This window comes from Herpailurus yagouaroundi, unplaced genomic scaffold (assembly GCF_014898765.1).
Source record: "Herpailurus yagouaroundi ecotype Mexico unplaced genomic scaffold, PumYag 198, whole genome shotgun sequence".
Taxonomy (NCBI): Eukaryota; Metazoa; Chordata; class Mammalia; order Carnivora; family Felidae; genus Herpailurus; species Herpailurus yagouaroundi.
Window position 1 is genome coordinate 28244248 of NW_024412429.1, and position 21646 is coordinate 28265893.

Genomic DNA, 21646 nt, shown 5'->3' on the forward strand with positions numbered 1-21646 from the left:
GTACAACATAATTAGTAATACTCTGTAGCATTTGGTGTAACCTAGCGAATTAATGACCTTGAATTATTATGACTCATCTGCTGCATTGTTTTCAGTAAAGTCATTCTCAAAAATGAAAGTAACATGAAATAAAGCGTTGGCCCAACATTTTGACCACATAGCAAACTGAAAGAGGACTAAAGGAAAAATCTTCTTCAGTGGTGGATGTGGTTTCAGTAGACACAAAATAACCAAAAGGGCAATAGGCAGGGAAGACATTCTAAGTGCCTGCGAGACTCCACTTCCTCGGAGAGCCCCACTTTGCCCAACTTATGCAAGTCCTATGAGGTGGACCAGCTTATCTGCACGGACACGCAGAAAACCCTGAGGAGGCACGGGTGGGAAATCTTTGGGGGAAGAGAAGTGCCAGGGACCAGGAAAAGAAATGATTTTAGGAATCCAATATGCTGCGGAGAGGAGCTGATGCCTTAGGGCAAAACTTTTGTTTTCTTCCTTCAGAGCTTGATGTATCCATCAAGTTCATCCATCAAGTTCATGACGAGCAACCCCCGAACTCAGTCGCGTGCTCCATGGACCCGAATGTCCTGTACTCTTGCGTCTAGGCAACGATTCTTCTTCAAAAAGGAGATTTAAAACCCAGAACGCATTGAGCATGGTGAGTGAAAACAAACAACACAAAGTGTTCTGTAGCAGCCCTGGGACCCACTGTTAAGGGAACCAAAACCCACAAGCACAAGACACGAGTCGTTATGAGGCAAACAACAGTCGGTGACCTCGGAAGCTATTCTTGTGTAGCGGCAGCTGGCCCACTGCCCACTGCTGTGAATGACCCAACGTGCTCAGTGCCTGTTCTTGCTTTGCTTCCCTAGCTCTTGTCACGAGTGGGGAAAGCATGTGGGTGTGCACATATGTTTGCTTTGTGTATTAATTCCAATTTCTTCCTCATGTTGTACGTCAGGAATGAGAAATAGTCTAGGAAGGGTTCCTGAAACCCAACTCTGCCCCCCTCCCCCCACACACACATACAGAGTAAATCAAGAGAGACATCAAGTATAAAATATTAATACTTGTTAAAATCCAAGAGACTTGTGTGGAGAGGAATATTCATTACCATTTGCACTTTGTTGAGGGTCTAATGTATTCATCTTATTTATTTCAAATTAACTTCTTTGTGTTCTTTTTAGAGAGAGAGAGTGCAAGCGGGGAGAGAATCTTAAGCTCCAGGCTCAGTGCCCAGCCCAAGGCAGGGCTCGAGGCCATGACCCTGGGATGATGACCTGAGTGGAAATCAAGAGTTGGACACTAGCCACCGACAGAGCCACCCAGGTGCCCCTAAAATTAACAAGTAGCATTCCTTTAAATATTCACATACTGGGGGCGCCTGGGTGGCTCAGTCGGTTAAGCATCCGACTTCGGCTCAGGTCACGATCTCGCGGTCCGTGAGTTCGAGCCCCGCGTCGGGCTCTGTGCTGACAGTTTAGGGCCTGGAGCCTGTTTCGGATTCTGTGTCTCCCTCTCTCTGACCCTCCCCTGTTCATGCTCTGTCTCTCTCTGTCCCAAAAATAAATAAACGTTAAAAAAAATTAAAAAAAAAATACTCACATACTTACTGTCCAAATAAATAAAAATATAACTCCCTCACCTGTTACACATTGATTATAAGCTTAAATGTATCTAAAATCACATGTCAGGTCTATCAAATTTTCTTAGTAACTCTTTGTCGTAGGCTTATTTTTGACCACCCAAAGATTTCAGGTCCTAATTCCTAGAACCTAAATGTAACCTTGCAAAGAAAAAGGATCTTTGCTGACTTAGTTGAATGTCTTGATACGGGGAGATTATCATGGATTACCTGGCTGGGACTTAATCCAATCACAAGTGTCCTTATAGGGGAAAGACAGTGAGAGAGCGACAGACACACAGAAGAGGAGGAGCCCATGCGACCACAGCGGCAGAGATTGGAGTGATGTGGTCACGTGTCAAGGGATGCCTAGAGCCGGCAGAAGCTGGAGGGGGCAAGGGCTACACCGTCTCCTAGAGGTCCTGGAGGCAGCCAGACCTTGATTTCAGCCTTCTGTCCTCCTCCAGAACTGTAAGCGAACCCATTTCTATTGTTTTACGTTTGTGGCGATTTGTCATGCAGACACAGGAAACTAATATACTATCTACCACCTTAGGAAGCAAACAGCACAACACAAAATGTCGCTGTGGTTACAAAACTATTTAAAAACCTTCTCGTTATTCCTGATTTAAAAAAAGTTCAGTGGATTTGATGTTGCTTCTTAATCTTATTATTTAAGGTTTTTAAGAAGCCTGCCTTCCTAGGTTTTCAGCCATTGTACTGTCCCAAAGATTTCCAGATCAATGGAAACTTTCTTCACTTGGGTGGGTCCTTGAACCTGGTTGTACAGCCCATGGTGATTCAAACCTGAGCCACTCTTCAGACTGAGATCCTTCTGTGGCAGTGCTCTCTGGTTTCATCAGAGGAGCTTAATCACCTTTCCTATTGAGTTTAGTGGGAGGGGGTTCCTATTCTTTCCTTTCTCTTTCTCTTTTCTCTCTTTCTTTCTCTTTCTTTCTTTCTTCCTTCCTTTCTTTTCTTTCTTTCTTTCTTTTTCTTTTTTGCAACTTGAGGTCTTTAAATTCTTATTGCCTATAACTATAATATAGTGACATCATCTATAGGATGACTATATATGTCTTACAGGTACTTCATTATACTAGTAAGGAAAATCCAGCAGATTCATTTTCTTGGATAGGCAGTTAGCTCTCTTTTTAATGATCTGAGAATGCCCCTGTTTTTGGTTTTTTGCTTTTTGTTTCAACTTTTTTTAATGTTTATTTATTTTTGAGGGAGAGAGAGAGCGCGAGCAGGGCAGGGGCAGAGAGAGAGGGAGACACAGAATCCGAAGCAGGCTCCAGGCTTTGAGCTGTCGGCACAGAGCCTGACATGGGGCTCAAACCCATCAACCGTGAGATCATGACCCGAGCTGAAGCCGGACGCTCAGCCAGCTGAGCCACCAGGCACCCCTTGCCCCCGTTGAGATTGTTCCTGAGCTGATTATTATACATGCCTCCTTGCTCTCAACTATTTCTACCTAGTGGTTGGGTGAGACCAGGGGCAGTGAGTGATCCTTTTCCTGCCACTGATACAGCTCCAGGACTCCCTGGAAGGTCTACAGTTTTATCCTCCTGGTCCTCGTTACCCTCCTACGAAGTCACTAAAGATGTAAACATACTCCACTGTATATATGCGCCACCCGCAAGGGGCGGGGGGGGGGGGGATTGGGTCTGTGACTGGAGGTCTTTCTCCTGCTCTGCATTCTCAGTGTGTGGACTCTGCTTGTGGGTCTTGCTTCATGGATTACAGATGTCTTGCTCCAGAGGTTGTGCAGGAAGAAGCACGATGGGCAACTGTGCCCTGTGGCTACCCCTCCGTCATGAAGGCAAAAGCTTTCCCAAAATGTGCTCCCCCAACAGAGCAGACTTCCCAGTACCTCTCACTGGCCAAAAGTTTGTCATATGACCTGCTGGTTTCAAAGGAGACCGGGCACGGGTGTTTAGAGTTTCTAGTCTCTAGTTGAGTAAGGCGAGCAAGGAGGGAAGGGTTGGGAAGGGTGATGGGTTAGCCAGCTTCCCACCTGCCGCACAGCTTCTCTGTGCATGTTGGCTTTACGCTTCTCTCTATAGACAGACCTCCTTCTTCTGCTTCATCATTTGTTTGGCTAAAAATGTCCACCTTAGCTCTAGAGAAGCCCCCAGCCCAGAGGCCTGCTTCTCAGTTTGTGATCTGTGGCATTCCCGTCTTAGACTCACTGGGGATACTTGCTAAAAGTATCCTGTAGGGGCGTCTGGGTGGTTCAGTCGGTTGAGCTTCTGACTCCGGCTCAGGTCACGATCTCGCGGTCCGTGAGTTCGAGCCCCGAGTCGGGCTCTGGGCTGATAGCTCAGAGCCTGGAGCCTGTTTCGGATTCTGTGTCTCCCTCTCTCTCTGGCCCTCCCCCCTCTCATGCTCTGTCTCTCTCTGTCTCAAAAATGAATAAACATTAAAAATAAAAAAAAAATTTTTAAAAAGTATCCTGTGCTTCAAACCTGCTGCAGATCTGCAGATACACCCTGAAGATCACAGATCCTGAAGATCAAATATTTTTCAGCTCCAGACCCAAAGATATGGTTTTAGAGCTTGGGAATCTCACATGATTCTTATGTACATTAAACTTTGAGAGCCAATGAACTAGAGTCCTTGTGTCCCAGTTCCAGACCCGTGGGAGAGGGCTCCAGGTTGGCCTGTTTGGGTTCTGTATGTATAACCCTTAGTCCAATCAGTCAAGGGTGCCATTAGAAGGCAGGCGGGCTCAGGGCCCACGGCACCGACCTCCCATCAGTGACCTTAGGAATAATCTCTCTAGGGAGGATGGGCGGGGCAAGAAAGGTGACTCTGTGAACTTCTCCGCTGTGGGGCTCCCCGTTCCCAGCAGGCAATTTCTCCTTTCACAGGAGCCCTCTGCTGACCTCAGGTACGCGTCTCACCCAGCAGGTTTCTGCTTATGCGGCTCTGGCACTGCCTCTGGCCCAGCGTCCCACCCTCCCCTCTGTGCTGTGGAGGCCAAGCTCACCTCCCCTCCTCCCTAACCATTGCCTTATCATTCCTGGCCTCACTCATTGTCGCTCAACTTTGAAATGCCATGCAGCTTTCAGCTGGTGTATCGTAACTCAGGCCACGCAGCCATTTCCAAATGTACAGCTGCAAATCAAATATGAAGAAGTGTAACATTTTGAATTCTTGTGTGATTAAACTCAGCTCAGTTCCATTTGTCAACTTCATTTGTCCTGATAACTGATAACCTAAAGCGGTTAATAGTTCCACATTAAAGTAGCTCCTTACTTCCAGTTTAAGATGTTGCTTCTTTTTGTAAGGAGGCAGTCATAGTCAGAGTTCCCCCCCCCCCCTTTTATGCCCTAGGAGTGACCTCAGTGTGTAGGGGGCTTAGAAATCATCTGGGTTTGGGGGTGCCTGGGTGGTGCAGTCGGTTAAGCATCTGACTTTGGCTCAGGTCATGATCTCGCGGTCTGTGAGTTCAAGCCCCGTGTCGGGCTCTGTGGTGACAGCTCAGAGCCTGGAGCCTGCTTCGGATTCTGGGTCTCCCTCTCTCTCTGTCTCTCCCCCGCTGCTCATGCTCTCTCTGTCTCTCTCAGTCAAAGATAAATAAACATTAAAAGTAATAATAATAATAATAATAATAATAATCTGGGATTTTATGCAGTCCTTTGCCTTTGACGGCCACTGTGCAGTCATGCTCTGGGCTCTGGAGAACTATGGCTTGCATCCTTAAGGCATCTCCCCTCCTGCCTGGCCTTTGATGTGGAAGGCCAGCTGTGCTGTTGAGGACTCTGGGCTCTGACCTGACCCCCATCAACCATGAAGCCAACACTGCTGTGTCCTCCTGCCCTGCTCCTAGACCTCTCGTGACTTACCAGCTCCCATACTCCCTCTACACCCCTGCATGGGTATTCAAAACTCTCAATTGCCTCTCCTTATTCTTCAGTGCCATGCAGGACTTTGCAAGGCTGCGCTAAGGCCTGTCTGCTCAGACACATCCCCCCATCATTGCCTGTCTGGATCCAAGAGCCAAACTGCTCCAACGTCTTTCAAATTCAAAGCTTTTCTATGAGACTCGCTGTCCTCTTGGGCTCTGCCTTGGAAGGTGTTTTTGGAAGTCTCTTAAACCTAACGAGTGTCTTTACCACGTTCCACATAAGGTCTGACCGCCAGAGGGACCAGATTTTGCCATCAGTTATGTTATTCTTATTAAGTACCCTGTCTTAATCATCTCTGAATCTCTTCCTCTGGCTCACTGGTAAATCTTCATTTCCTTTTTGGATGGAAAGGTAGATACATCGACTGGCATTCCTTACTATTCTGTGGAAGTTAGTCCAAACCAAGTGCTCATTCCACCAAACTTGGTTCTTGATCCCTAAAGCTCAGCTCTTAGAATTCCATGGAACCCATTTGTTTGTTTGTTTGTTTGTTTATTTATTTTGAGAAATCTAGTTCTTATAAGTAAGTAGCCCTTTGGCTTTCAGATGATTGTGCATGCTGTGCGTTTAAGAAACCCAGTTAGAAATTTCACAAACTCCTTTGACTTGGGATGATTTGTTCTCCCCTGAGAGTAGTTCACCTAGAAGGTGTCACCAGTGCTGGCAACATGTAGGAGAAAAGCAACCAAGAGCGCAGATCAAAATGCACACACACTGTTGTCCCTTTCACGCAGTCAGTTACATTGCCTTTGCCTGTGTCTCATGTGTGTTAAGCGAGTCGCTCATAAACTAGATGCTCCCTGATGGCAGCACCGGGATCCTACCAGAGAAGAACAGAGGAGTCTAACTCAAATCAGTTTGTCATGATGCCTGCCAGGCCAGCTTGGATAGCATTGGATGTGTCAAGAAAAATAAAACTCCGTGGGTGTTTCTCTCTCTCTTTTTTCCTTCCAGAAGAAGGGATTTTAACTACACCTATCCCAAGATGTGAACCAGTGAAGCAGCACTTTATCTAGAATCAAGGACACTGTGCTTGCTGTATGGGTTTTGTCGGTATGGAAACCGTGTTTCTGATACTGCAACGGAATCATAACTTGCTTCTATCACATTTTGCTGACCACAGGCAAATCATAGTTTTACTGAGCCAACCCTTGTGTGTCAATAAAAGTAGCTTAAGAGTCAGTTAAATAAAAGTTTTCAAGATCTAATTTCCTGAAAACCAGTGAATATCTCTTGTTATTGGGCTCAAACTTTTTTTTCAATTTAGCAAAACTGAATTGGACACTTCCCATGATGCACTTTACATTATACCTGATACAAATATTATCTCCCAGGAGTGCTCTTGATCTCCAGCCTGTGTGTCTACCTGTCTCCTTGGCATCTCTACTTATATGTTCGACGATCCCGACATCAACCATGCCAACCCTCCTCTTTACTGTCATAATAATGGCATTACTGTTCAGTCTGTGGCTCAAGTCTAGGATCTGGGAATCAACCCAGATCTCTTTCATTCTTTCACATCAATTCCTTGGAAGTCATCTCTCCCTCCCAAATAGAGCCTTAATCCAACCACATCTCACCCCCTCTACTGCTACTAGGCTAGTCCAAGAAGCCACTGTGTCTTAACTGAACTGCTCCTATAGCCTCCTAACTGGTCTGCTTGCTTTCACCCTCTCTCCACCCACAGACACTCCCCTTCATTCTTCATACATCACACAGAATCCTCTTTTTAAAGACTATATTTAATAATATCACTCACCCTCCCATTTAAGTCCCTCCCATAATTTCCTACTATAATTAGAATATAATACAGGGGCGCCTGGGTGGCGCAGTCGGTTAAGCATCCGACTTCAGCCAGGTCACGATCTTGCAGTCCGTGAGTTCGAGCCCCGCGTCAGGCTCTGGGCCGATGGCTCGGAGCCTGGAGCCTGTTTCCGATTCTGTGTCTCCCTATCTCTCTGCCCCTCCCCCGTTCATGCTCTGTCTCTCTCTGTCAAAAACAAAACAAAACAAAAAAAAAAAACAAAACAAAAAAACCAACGTTGAAAAAAAGAATAAAATACAAATTTTGTTAGGGCCCAAGGACTTCCCTGAGATGGTCCTGCCAATATCTTGGATCTAATCTTGTACCCTTTGTCCCATCACTCATTGGCCTTTAATTTGTCTCTGGAGAATGCAAAATTTGTTCTCGTTTCACAGCTTTTCTTTTTGCCATTTCCTTTGGTTGGAATGCTTTTTCTCAAGATCTCGACGTACTCCAGCTTCCTTTTTCATCAGAAAAGACTCAGAGACGATGTGACCTCTTTAGAGAATCCTTCCCTGACTACTTAGCTAGACTAACTACCCTTTGCTGCAAGATACCTTCTATTACTCTGATATTTTTTTAATGGGAAATATCACTCCCTGAATCTCCCTCCTACCTCTCCTTCTTCCCTCTCTCCTTGTCTTCCTCCCTTCCCTCTTCTCCTATTTCTTCATTGGCTATTTGCTCCCACCACAACGCACATGTCACCAAAACAAAGATCTCTTCCATTCGTCACTGTAATTTTAGCACCTAGAATAGTGTCTGGAGCATTGTAGGTGCTCATTGTAAATACCATTTATTGAGTGACTTCTGTGTACCCGGCACTGTTGTAGTTTCCTTAGACATCTATCCCCATTTCTCAAAGCAAGCTTTCAAAGATTTAAATGTGAATAAGTTGAAGCACAGAGAAGTGATGTGACACAGTTAGTGTTAAACTAAGTTGAATCCAGGTCTATCTGATTTCAAACTCCATGCTTTAAAAACAATTTTTTTTAATTCAACATTGCTTCACTCTACTTGATTTTCAGGTTCCACATTGGTGACCAAGCATCCTTGTGTTTGTTTTTCATATTTGATTTTGCCAAATGATTGCCTTTATACAGCTACTGATATCTGGTGTCATTTTGGCTAAGGTTGATATGAATACATTTGTGCATCTTTTGGATTATTTGCCTTCAAAGGTACAAGACAATTTTTAATCAAATACAATGACACTGATGTTAACTCGTATGGAAATGAATTTTTTTTCTGAGATATTAGTAGATATTAGTAATTGTAATTTACCTTCCTTAATTGATTTCTTTGGGGCTGGCTCTTTTACAGAGAGGATATCAGCTTGTATACTTGCTCCCTCCATTCTCCACGTAGTTTTTAATTTTCAATTTCAATGCATACAGAGCATCAACTTATAGACGTCAGGTCCTTTTTTTTTTAAAAAAAAAGTGGGTGTGGGTAGCGAGAGGAGGTAAGAGTATCAACCAAAATGAGCACATGCATTTGGAAGCGTCCTGGCAATCGAGAGATGTCATTCTGAACGTCGTAAAGACAAACAACAAGAGTGGGAGAAATGCCTGTGGTGAGTCAGGAGGACAGCGAGCACGGGGCTGACTGGACCGAGGGCAGGCGTTCCTGACTGGGGTTTCGTGTACCAGGTGTACCTTTACGTCCCTACGTGGTGGGGCAAATCCAGACGCTGCCGAGGATGACCCGAGATTGGTGGGGCCAAGTGCAGATTTCGGTCCACAGACCTCCTCCTGCCCCTCTCCCTGCCTTCAAATACCCATAGACTCCCCAGTATCTTCTCAGTTTACTGCTTTCTGCCACAAGCCGGGGGACGATACCCGGGAGCCCGGGTCCCAGCTGCCCAGTGGTGCCTGAATTAGCTGTTGTTATCTCTTGAGGGGAAGGGGCACCAGAAAACATAGAATGAGGAAATATGCAAGACCTAAGACTCAGTCTTTAGTTTGAATAAAACTATGAAGCCACACCATGGGCTCCCCAGGTACCCCCACTCCAGCTCCTTGACCATACAGCTGACCCATTTCCTTTGCCATCTGTCTTCCTTCTTTAAGGTCATCTTCTTGGGACCAGATCGCACTCCTTTCCCTGCGCTTCCTGAGGCTCCTGTGAGCTACCCTCGCCCTGTCCCAACCCACCCACCCATCAGCCTGTCCTGACTCTCTCAGGTTCCTGTCGCTTGGGACCTCGTCTCTCCAGCCTTGTCTCTTTCTGTCAGTGCATGAAAGGAAATCAGCCTGCCCATCTGTACTTTTTCAGTGAAGCCCACCTTCCTTTTACACCATGCCACTCCCATCCTCGCCATTAGGTTTTAAAAACATAAAAACTAGTTCCCTACCATCAACAACACTTACACACCTCCCCGATCAGCAAATATTAAAGGTCTACTGAAGTGGGGTTTCAGCGCCCTTTGCCAAAGAAATTTTATTTCATGCATAGGGTATGATGCAAAAAGAAAAAAAAAAAAAAAAGAGTGTGGGTAGTTCCCTATCTCTACTTTACAGTTTCAAAGCCTCAAGAAGTTAAAATTTGCCTATATTCGGTGCTCAGTCTATACTGACAGAAACTCTGCACCATCGAAAAGTGTTGCAAACCGTGAAATTCTGCTCAAAGAGGTTTTTCTTTTTTCCTCCAGGTAGTTAGGTCAGATAATAACCTCACAAAAATATTTAACTCCTTTCATTTTTATCTATTGAAAGTAAACGCCAGTGTGTATTGATCTGCTGTGTTAAAGAGTGTATGCGAATAATTATAGTTCCTATGTAGTAACTTTAAATTGTATAATTTTTTAGTTCCAAAAGGAAAAAAAAAAAACAAACAAGTTGTTTAAAAGTTAATAGAAAGGGTAAAATTCACCCTACGTAAGTTATTTTCTATATTTCTAGACATTTCGGGTGACAGGCTTTTTTTAAAAAAATGTCATAAAAGTGTTGTGAAAGAATATTTTTATATTTCATGAATCTTGATTATTTTTACAGTGTAACAGTGTATCATATTGCATGATTGGAAGCAATGTATTTGTTATGTAAAACAAGGCTATATTTTCCAGAGTAATATCTCTATTAAGCGTAAATATAATTTCCCTCAGCAAGTCCAGAGAACATTCTGGTAGGTTAGTCTGCTTTTTGGCATACCTTGATGAGCATTTTCCTAGGACGGTAAATATTCCTTGAAAACCTGATGTGTGGTGACTGTATACTATGTGATTAAACACTGTTCTTGATTTTGTTGCTGTCTCATGAGATTTGGGTTGTTTCTTATCTTTCCATATTAAAAAAAACTAGCGTCATGGTTTCTTGAGTTCTTTTTTAACGTTTATATCTTTTTGAGAGACAGAGAGACAGAGCCTGAGCAGGGTGAGGGGCAGAGAGAGGGAGACACAGAATCCGAAGCAGGCTCCAGGCTCTGAGCTGTCAACGCAGAGAGCGACACGGGGCTCGAAGCCGCAAACTGCAAGATCTGGACGTGAGCTGAAGTCAGACGTTCAACCCACTGAGCCACTCAGGCGCCCCAAGACCAAGTTTAAATGCTACTGCTGGATGCTTCAGTCCTTTCAGTCCGTGTTTGTCTTCTGGATGGCATGGGGAGTTTGGGGGTTTTAGATTTCCTGACAGATTTAGCCTACTGCTTCTTTTCTTCCTGGCTAAGAGCTGGGCCATCTGACCACAACTGGGTCAGGATGGGTAGAAACAGGAACCGCTGGGCTCTGAGTGGCCAGGGCCAAGCTGGAGGGGAGGTCCAGCTAGTTTCCTTGATTACTCTTCCGCTCTGGGCCTATTTTTCCCATTGGGTAACGATTCTCCCCCTTCTTCCTTAGATCAGTCCTCATCTGGTACTACCGTTTGATAGTACCAGATGGTTCCTTTCAGTTCCAGTTCTCAAATTTCTCTTCAAGCAGCTGCATAGACAACTGTGATATTGTGATTTATGGTAAGAAATGGACATTTAGTCTTTGACCCCATTCCAGACACAGAGCTCATAAAACTCTAGGAATTCTTAAAGCGTGAAAGTGATAGAGTTGTCGTTTGTTATGTTAATGCGGGGGTGTTTGGCAAGCACCTCAGGATGGGAGCAGGTTGCCTGGGGAACCAACCAACCTAGCAAATGAGAAGTTTGGAACTCAGTCCTATTGGCTCTGACCTCCAGGGAGGGGAGAGAGGCTAGAACCAATGGCCAATGATTTAATCAATCATGCCTTTGTAATGAAGCCTCCATAAAAACCCAAAAGGACATGGCTCAGAGAGTGTCGGTGTTGGTGAACACACATAGATTTGAGGAGAGTGGTGTGCCTGGAGAGTTCATGGAAGCTCTATGCCCTTTCCCCATACCTTGCTTCATGCATCTGTTCCATCTGGCTGTCCCTGAGTTATGTTCTTTCAGAAGAAACCAGTAGTCTAGTAAGATATCTCTGAGTTCTGTGACCTGCTCTAGCAAATCAATTGAACCCAAGGATGAGGTTGTTGGAACCCCCAATCTGTGGCCAGGCAGAAGCACAGGTGACAACCTGACAACCCGAGTGGGGATGGTCGGAGTCTTGTAGAACTGAATCTTTAACCTGTGCAATCTGACACCGCTTCCAGGCAGACAGCATCAGACTTGAGTTGAATCGTAGGACACCTAGCTGGTGTCCTACAGAGAACTGCTCAGTGACATGGGGAAGAAAGCCACACGCTAAAATCAGTTGGAATCAGAATCTTAACAACCTAGACTTGTTTCAGCACCACAGTCCATGTTGGGCTTTCACGTTCCACCCCCAGAACTGGATCCTGACCTGGCACCTGGTTCCTGCTCTCTGCCAAGAGCTTCTGGATACCTACTAACCCTGTCTGCCTCCCAGACCTGGGAGTTTCTTCACAGTGCCTCCATCACTGTAATCAACTCCTGTATGCTAGGGTTCCTTCTCCAAATGTCCTTTCTCTGAAAAGCAGAGCTCTCTTCTAGTGTCTGCAACTGTATCCATTCTGTAAGTACTTGCCCCATGCCCGTGATGAGGGCCAGCTCCTCCTGTTACGAATCATCCCTTCTAATCCTGGCTCCTCTTTACTCTGTTGTCCTGTGACCCTGCCTCTCTGTGCCTCTACTGCATCATTATGTGGAGATAATAACAGCGCTTGTCTCCTAGAGTTAGGAGATGGCAATAAATTAACATGCGCAAACAGCTCAGAAAGTTGCTCTATACTTCAGTGTTTAATGCATCTTAGCTCCATACTTAAGTGTTTAATGCATCTTAGCTTTATTATCTTAGCAAATTTCTCTCCAAGCTCTGTTATCACCAGGGATGAAATTCAGGCTGCTCTTTCCTTGAAGTCCCACTACAGGGACAAAGTGAGGCAGGGGAAAGTTCTTGGACTGCTGCTTCTCTTTCTAGGACATCACAAATGGCCCAACAGTCCTCCTGCCAAATTCACAGCCAGCAGTCAATAGTATTTCCCTTTTATCTTTTTTAAAACAAGGTCCTAGGGGCGCCTGGGTGGCTCAGTCGGCTAAACGTCCGACTTAGGCTCAGGTCATGATCTTATCCGTGAGTTCGAGCCCCACATCGGACTCTGTTGTTGCCAGCTCAGAGCCTGGAGCCTGCTTCAGATTCTGTGGCTCCATTTCTCTCTGACCCTCCCCCGTTCACGCTCTGTCTCTCTCTGTCTCAAAAATAAATATTAAAAAATAAATAAATAAATAAATAAATAAATAAATAAAACAAGGTCCTTAAAAGAAATATTGACTTCTGAATTGTACACAATAGGGCTCTGATGGGTGTTTGTTAAAGGGAGCATTCCATGTGTAGAAAGGGCTTGCTTTGAGCTGTATCTCTTTTAGTCTCATGTTCCAGGCTCAATGTGAGGTAAGACGAGGCTGGGAAAAGTATGTCAAAATTCAGTGTATTATATAACCCTCAAGAGGTGGACCACAGAAAACTGAATGCTGACAAATTCATAGAAACAGAATAGAATGGTGGTTGCCAGGGCCTGAGGGTGGGGGAAATGGAGAGACATTGGTCAAAGTGTACAAATGTTTAGCTTTAAGATGATTAAGTTCTGGGGCTCAGTATTCATTGTGGTGACTATAGTTAATAATATGTATCGTATACTTGAAAAGTTGCTAAGAGAGATCTTAAACGTTCTTACCACACAGAAAAAAAAAATTGTAATACTGTCAGGTGATGGATGTGCTAACTAAATCTTACCATGGTCGTCATTTTGCAGCATACGTGGGTATCAAATCATAATACTGAACACCTTACACTTACACATTATATGTCAATTCTATATCTCACGAAAGCTGGGAGATCGAGGAAGGTGTGCTAAGAATGCTTCACAGGTGGGCCAGCAAGTTGTGATCCAATTTCCGAATTTATTGATTGCAAAATCAGTTTCTTTGTGTAACATCTTTTAGTGACTGGTTCTCATTTCTGACTTGTTTCACCTTGGTTAGAGCCTATGAATCCTTCATATATGTGCTTAAAGTCTTGTGCTGAATGAGAAAAAAAAAAAAAAAAAGCTTGCCGCTGGAAGATTCTAAAAATGGGCAGGAGAGATCCTTCAAGTATATATTAAGCATGATTGGAAGTCCCACAATGCAGGTGACACGAATTGGAAATAACAAGGAAGCGTGTCAAGTGGAAAAACCACGGGTTAATTCTAATCTTCCCATTGTGCCAGCTCTGAGGCGTCACCAGAAATAGCTGTGGGTCCTGGAAGCTGTGGTCATAGTCTGAATATGCCATGAACACGGGAGGAAATGGGGATGAGGAGGCCGGTTATGCCTCATTCCCTTCCAGCCCCCTTACGTACACAGGAAGTAATAGCCAGGACTGTCATCTTTTAGGACAAAGGATGATGATGTAAAAAGAGTCTGAAACATAAAGATTGCAGATGATCATCCATAAGTCATGTAAACTGACTGCTTGACCCTTCATCTGATTTACTTTTTAAACCTGAACATCTCATTGTGTGATTTCCTTGCCTGTATATCCCCTTCTGTGCCCTGAGAATGAGACACACTCTTTTTCCCCAGCTAGTCTTCGGGGACCCCGAGTTATTTTTGAATGGTTCTAAATCCAGTTTAAACACAGAAAAAGGGAAGGTCTTAGAAAACAAGTATTTTTGTTTGGTTTCCTTTTTTACAAAAATAGAATACATCAAGGTAAGCTAAACAATGGACTTAAGAGATCCCTTTCAGATCATGTTCATTCTGATAACGGAAAAGTTGGCGACTCTTATGCCCTCACTTTGATGCTGATGTTTGTACATGTAATACATTTAAATAGTTGGTGTTTGTTAGCTATTCTTATGCATAATTTCATCAACCACTTTTTAAAAACATATTTTCCCTTACATTTGGAACATCTTTCACTAACCATCAAGTTAATAAATTGAAGGTTTTGAAGTTTTCTTCATAAATGTCATTAAATTTTAAATAATTGCTTTCATATATACATCCCTTTAGGATTTTCAGAATACTATTAAAATAGTTGCTTTTGATAGATATCATATTCAAGGCAGTAGCACCTAATGTTTTTAACATCTGAATTCTTGCGGAGTAATTTTCTGGATTATTTCCCTTTCATTCCTTTGAGAATTTATACAGGCAACCCGTGCTTTGTATGTGTTGTGTTAACTGAAACTCATTTGTATTGGAACCGTGAGGAGTGAGGGCTGCTTTATGTTTGTTTGTTTGTTTGTTTGAACCTCATCAGGGTTCAAACATCACTTTTGGGAGACTAGAGCACCTTGGTATTCTGATAGTAGTGTCGTTTTTCTCTAAAATTATTGAGAAATTATTGAGATTGCCTTTTACAGACGTATATTTCCTCTGTTAGTACCAGCCGCTGGCGATGCTTCCAGTGCAGGACAAACACAAAAGGATCTCTGTGCAGCTCAATGTTCCCACCAAGTTGTTCGGCTAGAATTCTGGTCCTTGGTCCAGTTCTTCCCAGCGTTCATGAAAAGAGCAAGGAGAATCCCCTAAGTGACCCTGTGTGTCCCACATGGTCTTGCGGGTTCCCAGTCACTGATGTAGCAGCCAACTATTTTCAAGGAGTCTGGTGAACCTGTACCACTGTCCCCAGACCGTCCTTAGCAGTAACCTGACACCCGTGTCAGCATGTGCCCCAAACTCACCCATGCTCGACTCCCTAGTTCCCCCCATCCCTGGCCCTTGGCAATTTATTCATCTGTACTGAGAAAAATGGAAGATACTATTAGTGTGTACCTCATAGGGTTGTTTCAAGGGGGTAATGAAATGCCTACAGTGCACTTTGTGTTTTGCAAACACACAGTAATTATTCAGTGTTAGCACTTATTATTGTCCCATAGAGGATAATTCTGAGGCTTGAAGCCCTACTCTTAGGAGACATTAACTTTCACTTTTCAAGAGCCTTTGAAGCCTCCATTCTAATCTGACCTGGGCCACTGTATCAGTTTCCTGTAGCTGCTGTAACAAATTACCATAAATTTGGTGGCTTAAATTAGCATGGATTGATTACCTTATAGTCTGGAGGTCAGAAGTCCTACAATCCAGGAGCCAGTAGGGCTGCGTTCCTCCAGAAGGCTCGAGGGGAGAACCCATTTCCCTTCTTTGTTCAGCTTCTAGAAGCTGTGATCTTCCTTGGTTTGTGGCCCTTTCCTTCATCTTCAAAGCCAACAGCACAGCATCTTCACATGTCCTCCTTTGTCTCTGTGCACCTGCTACCATGATCCTATCTCTTGACCTATGACCCTGACACTGCTGCTTTTCTCTTCTCGGGAACACTGGGCCCACCTTGACAGCATGGTAATCACCCCATCTCTCCATCACAAGATCACAGGTTTGGAACATGAGGATGTAGCCATAATTGGGGGTCCATTATTCCACCTACTAGTGCCACTTTTCAGATTTAATCTGATTTCTCATTTTTAATATAACCCAAATACTAGGTGACACTGAAGTGTTGAACTCAGCCAACTCAACTCTCAAAGCCGTTCCTTGCTAGGGTTGTTTACACATTATCAGGTATCAGAAAGATCCAGACAAGAACTCTGGCAGATGTTGTGAGTTGGCTGATCTATCACCCATTTCTAACACTTTTCTCCTTTTATTTCCTCTACTCAAAAGTCTAGGGGTACCTGGGTGGCTCAGTTGGTTAAGCATCCAACTCTTAATCTCAGCTCAGGTCATGATCTCACGGTTTGTGAGTTTGAGCCCTGCATCAGACTCTCTGCTGTCAGTATGGAGCCCACTCCATATACTCTGTCCCATTTCATGCTCGCTCTCTCTCTCTCTCTCTCTCTCTCTCAAAAATAATAAATAAATATTTTTTAAAAAGTCCATACTTCCTTGGAATGGCCAAGCAGCACAGTTTTTGCCAATCAGATATAAGTAAAAATCTGTTGTGAATTTTGAGAAACTTTGCTTGCATCATTAAAAAGGACATATATCTTCCCTTTTGGGGGATGTAAATCTGATAGTTGGCGCTTCAGCAGCCATCTTGTAATTATGAGGAAAAGGCAGGGCTAGGGAATCACAGAAACATTGGCCTTTCCATTGTTGCATTACTGACACAACTTCAGTAACCACACTAGCAACTTCTGTTATGTAAGAATAAGTCAACTCATATTTTGTCTAGCCACTGTATTTAGGTTCTCTGTTACTCGTGGTTGACCAAACATAATACCAGATTAAAAAAATTACCTAGCCTAACCATAAATGCCTCATCCCGCAGAAGCCATATGGAAACCTGACAACAGTGGGAATAAACACTAATAATATTATAATGGATAATGAACTTATGCTATTATATGATAATTTTTAGACTTATTAATGGAAAACCCCTCTTTTGAGTGAAACGAATAACTTCACAGAACCAGAATCAAATTGTTGGCTAATGTAAGCTGGCCAAGGAGACCTTGCCAAGTATTTTTCTTTTCAAAAACATCTCCCATTCTTGCTTTTAATCTTAGCTCCTGCTTGTCCTTAAACTCCTTATTTCTGTAATAAATAATAATTTTCTGCCTCTGTTTATACTAGACTTGGTTTACTTATTTTCTCATTAGTGTTTTTTTGGGGGGTCGTTGAATTTTGTTCCTTTCAGTTCTGAAACGTCAAGGTTCTGTATCACTGCAGAAGAAAAACCTTTGTTTTTAAAAGCTAAAATACTTCTCTCAGAGGGGTTTTCCAGAAGAACTGAGTGGTGTACTCAGGAGTGCAAATTAGAGGGAAACCCCTTAGCTTCTCTCATCCCCCAATGGCAGCCAGTTTCCATGAAGCGTTGATTACAGACTCCATAAAAGTATGTGCCCATCTTCTGACCTCTGAAGACACAGACAATAAGCCAGAAGGATGCGTAATCAGCAGCATGTATATAGGATTATGTGGAATGTGGGATGCTTAGTGAGAAGCAGAAAAAGTAGAGAGAAGGTAAGAGAGAGAGGTTCAGTTGTTAGCCGGTCTTAGCAGAAGATTTAGTCTTTATAGAAAACTCTACAGTCTTATCTAAAACACATTAGTGGTGCATCTGGATGACTCAGTGGGTCGGGCTCACAACTCTTGATTTCGGCTTGGGCCATGGTCCTAAGGTTGTGGGACTGAGTCCCGCATAGCGTGGAGCCCTCTTAAGATTCTCTCTTTTTTCCTCTGCCCCTCTCCTCCACTTGTGCTCGCTCTTTATCTTTAAAAAAAAAAAATTAAAAGTAAGTAAATAAATAAAGTAAAACACGTTAGTTAAATTATTAGAACTGTTCCCAATGTAATTCTTTAATGCTAGAAAACTCGTAGAAAATTCTATAATTTTAGGTATTTCCACCCTGAAATACATACATATATACATATACATATGTGTGTGTGTGTGTGTGTGTGTGTGTGTAATTTTAAGATGCTGTAGATTTTATAAAGCACCATCAATTTAAATGCAGCTTTTGTGTGTGTAAGGAAAAAAAGCAAATCACATTGAATGGACAAACCAATTCTTACACAGACTACTTTCGGAGAGACTTAAAGTATGCAAAGCAAAGATTTTGGTCTTTGAAGGAAAGTCATTCTTTTGGCTCCTTCAGGAGAGATCCGAGCTCAGATTCCTCACTTGGAATGTGAGGAATGGGGGTGGGGTGTTGGGGGGTTGCTAGGGAGAAAGGCCAGGAGAATTATGAGAAAAAAAGATCAGATCCCAACTTGGTAGATACTTACAACAAATGTAAAACTTGGTTGTCTTCAGAGAACAATAGAATTTCCTGAACAGGTTTTACTTATCCTGGTTCATTTGAAGATATTGTGAAAAGATGAAGACCTTTTATGGCTCATGGGAAAACACCCAGGATAATCAGGAATGTAAGTTTGGGTTCTAACTTTACAACTAATTATGGTGTGACAGGAGCACATTATTTAAGCTTCCTGGCCTACAATATTCTTTTGGAAAGTTAACACAATAGACCTTTGGTCTCCCACAAAATATCGGAGCCACCGGGAGCATAGAGATGGATTTCTTCAGGATTATACAGTGAGTTATGGGCTGGAGTGAGACAGGGGAGGTCCCCCCATTGCAACAGAGTGGCCTCAAGGCCTTGGCTGGTGAAATGCAACTACTGGGGCCAGGGGGCAGCAGGTGCTGGGGGCAGGAGATGGCACCAGACACCTACCACCAATCTTCGAGCTCCTTAAAGACAGCCCACCAGGCAAAGGGGCTGATGAGGAGTGAGGGCAAAACCTTGGGAAGACCATGAAGACTGGCAGAGGCTGGGGGCGCCTGGGCGGCTCAGTCGGTTAAGCATCCGACTCCTGATTTCGGTTCAGGTCACCGTCTCACCATTTGTGAGTTTGAGCCCTGCATGGAGCTCTGCGCTGCCAGCGTAGAGCCTGCTTGGGAATCTCTGTCTCCCTTGCTCTCTGCCCTTCGCTCTCTCTCTCTCTCAAAAATAAACATTAAAAGAAAGAAAAAAAAAAACTAGCAGAGGCTGAAAGTAGTGAAGCACCTCCCTTTCCAAACTGCGTGACAAGGACAGGTGGTGAAAGCCAAGTGGTCAGTTTGTCTCTGCCTTTAAGCCTTAGTTTCCTGCCTATCCTGTCTTCATGGTTTGCTCTGAGGCACCAGTAAGCATGTTAACCTCGTCCAGTCTATGTGATAGAGCAGTGGGCAAGGAGAGTTTTAAGATTGCAAAGTGGCCAAAATGTGAGAAAATGTAACAAACTGAATGTAGGAGGGGCGTGTGGAATCTACATATGCAAATGGAATGAATCTTAAAATAGCAAAGAGGGGTACCTGTGTGGCTCAGTCCGTTAAGCGTCTGACTGTGGCTCAGGTCTGACTTCAGCTCAGATCATGATCTCACAGGTCATGGGTTCGAGCCCTGCATCTGACTGCTATCAGCACAGAGCCTGCTTCAGATCCTCTGTCCCCTTCTCTCTCTACCCCTTCCCCACTTGTTCTCTCTCTCTCTCTTGCAAAAAATAAATAAACCTTTCAAAATAAAATAGAAGAATTATGGAGAAGAAAGATTTATCATAGAACACAAGCTTATCAGTGTCCCATGCCAAGCAATCAACGGTGATCACATGTTTTCTACTTACAAATAAATAGACTTAAGAAGGATCCTTTAGAACATAATCTAATCATAGAACAGGACCTTTTGTTCTCATTCTAGAATGGTGTTTATTCAAAATATAGGTCACACTCACAAGTGTGTCATAAAATCAATTAGTGGGTCATGCGTAGCAACTTTTCTCTCTGATAGAGTAAAGTAGAAGATATCGGATTATATCACACAAAATAAGTTCTGTGAACTTGAGTTTCAGGTGGGTGTGTGCTTGCGTGTGCTGGGGCATGATGTAAAATATAGTTTTTACTATGGGAAACTGTCAATAAAAATTTTAAAAAAAAGATCCTGGTGTGACATTACATGGGGCTTCCAGAAATTTGGGGGCAAACTCTGAGTTATGGGTTGAATTGTACTCCTCAAAAATATACATTGAAGCCCTAACCCCCAAGACTTATGAATGTGACCGTATTTATATATAGTGTCTTTGCAGACCTAACATAGGTTGATACAGTAGGGAACAATTTAAACATAACGGGGATTTCACATTTGATTATGTACAATTTATTCTGGAAGAAACCCTAAAAGAGTGCATAAAACTGCACTGGCAGAATCGAACTGCGTAAGAAAACTCAAACTACAGGCACGCACCTCAGACACCTACCTGAGCCACATCAGTTCACTGTGTATTAGGATCCGTCCTCATTCGTGTCTGTCACTGCACCTTACCTGACTGATTTCAGAAAACTTTCTTTCTATAACATGACACTAACTCCCAAGCTACAACCCCTTTCACAAGCAAAGTTCATCTTTGTCAAGGTAAAGGACCGTGTTTATTGTAATATTCATGCGTGTCTTATCCATTTCACGTGTGTGAAACTGTGCTACTGTTTTTAGCAGGCTCTCCTTTTTGCAAATGCACCAATGACGTGTGTGAGTTTTGTGCACCAGTCACATTTGCCATTTAAGCCCCGTGGTTGTCACTGTGGGATTTTGCAGGGCACGGTGATTTTTAGGGATGCTGTGTTGTGTCATAGCAGAACTGAGTGTATGGTATTAAAACTGTGATAATGGATGAGATCATCCAGTGGGTCAGTAGAGAAGAGGGCAAGGGTCGAGTCCAGGGGCACTCCAGCCTTAACAGATAGAAAGGAGGAGCCAGTGAAGGAACCATTTTGTGACACAGGAAGAAACTCAAGAGACATGGTGTTCTAGAAGCCAAGTGAAGGCAGAGTTTCAAGGAAAGGTCTAATCAATTGCATCCAGTGCTGCAGAGAAATCAAGAAACAAGAGCACTGACTGATAAGTCACCACTGAATTTAGTAATTTGGTGGCAGAGTGGGGAAAAGCCTAACTGGAGAGAATATATTTTTTGAATAATCATGAAATAAATTTTCTTTGATTTTAACACAAGTCTTTTTCAAGTGAGTTCTGCCACTAACATGCACATTTATGTCTTTTTTTTTTTAAATTTTTTTTTTCAACGTTTATTTATTTTTGGGACAGAGAGAGACAGAGCATGAATGGGGGAGGGGCAGAGAGAGAGGGAGACACAGAATCGGAAACAGGCTCCAGGCTCCGAGCCATCAGCCCAGAGCCTGACGCGGGGCTCGAACTCACGGACCGCGAGATCGTGACCTGGCTGAAGTCGGACGCTTAACCGACTGCGCCACCCAGGCGCCCCTACATTTATGTCTTGTAAGGTGTCTCATAGAGCAAGTTCTGCTTACAATTTTTAGTATCGCTATGGAGTCCCTCCTAAAGGTCTGACAGTGGGGCAGAAGCA

At 43.6% G+C, this 21646-nt stretch overlaps 1 long non-coding RNA gene across 1 annotated transcript in view; it reads left to right on the plus strand.

Annotated features, from left to right (window-relative positions):
• The first annotated feature begins 1947 nt into the window (after positions 1-1947).
• LOC121013402 (uncharacterized) overlaps positions 1948-21646 on the plus strand; it is a 39396-nt gene continuing 19697 nt past the window's right edge. The window contains exon 1 of the long non-coding RNA XR_005782684.1: positions 1948-2092. This is a non-coding gene — a long non-coding RNA (uncharacterized LOC121013402). The remainder of the gene's footprint in view (positions 2093-21646) is intronic.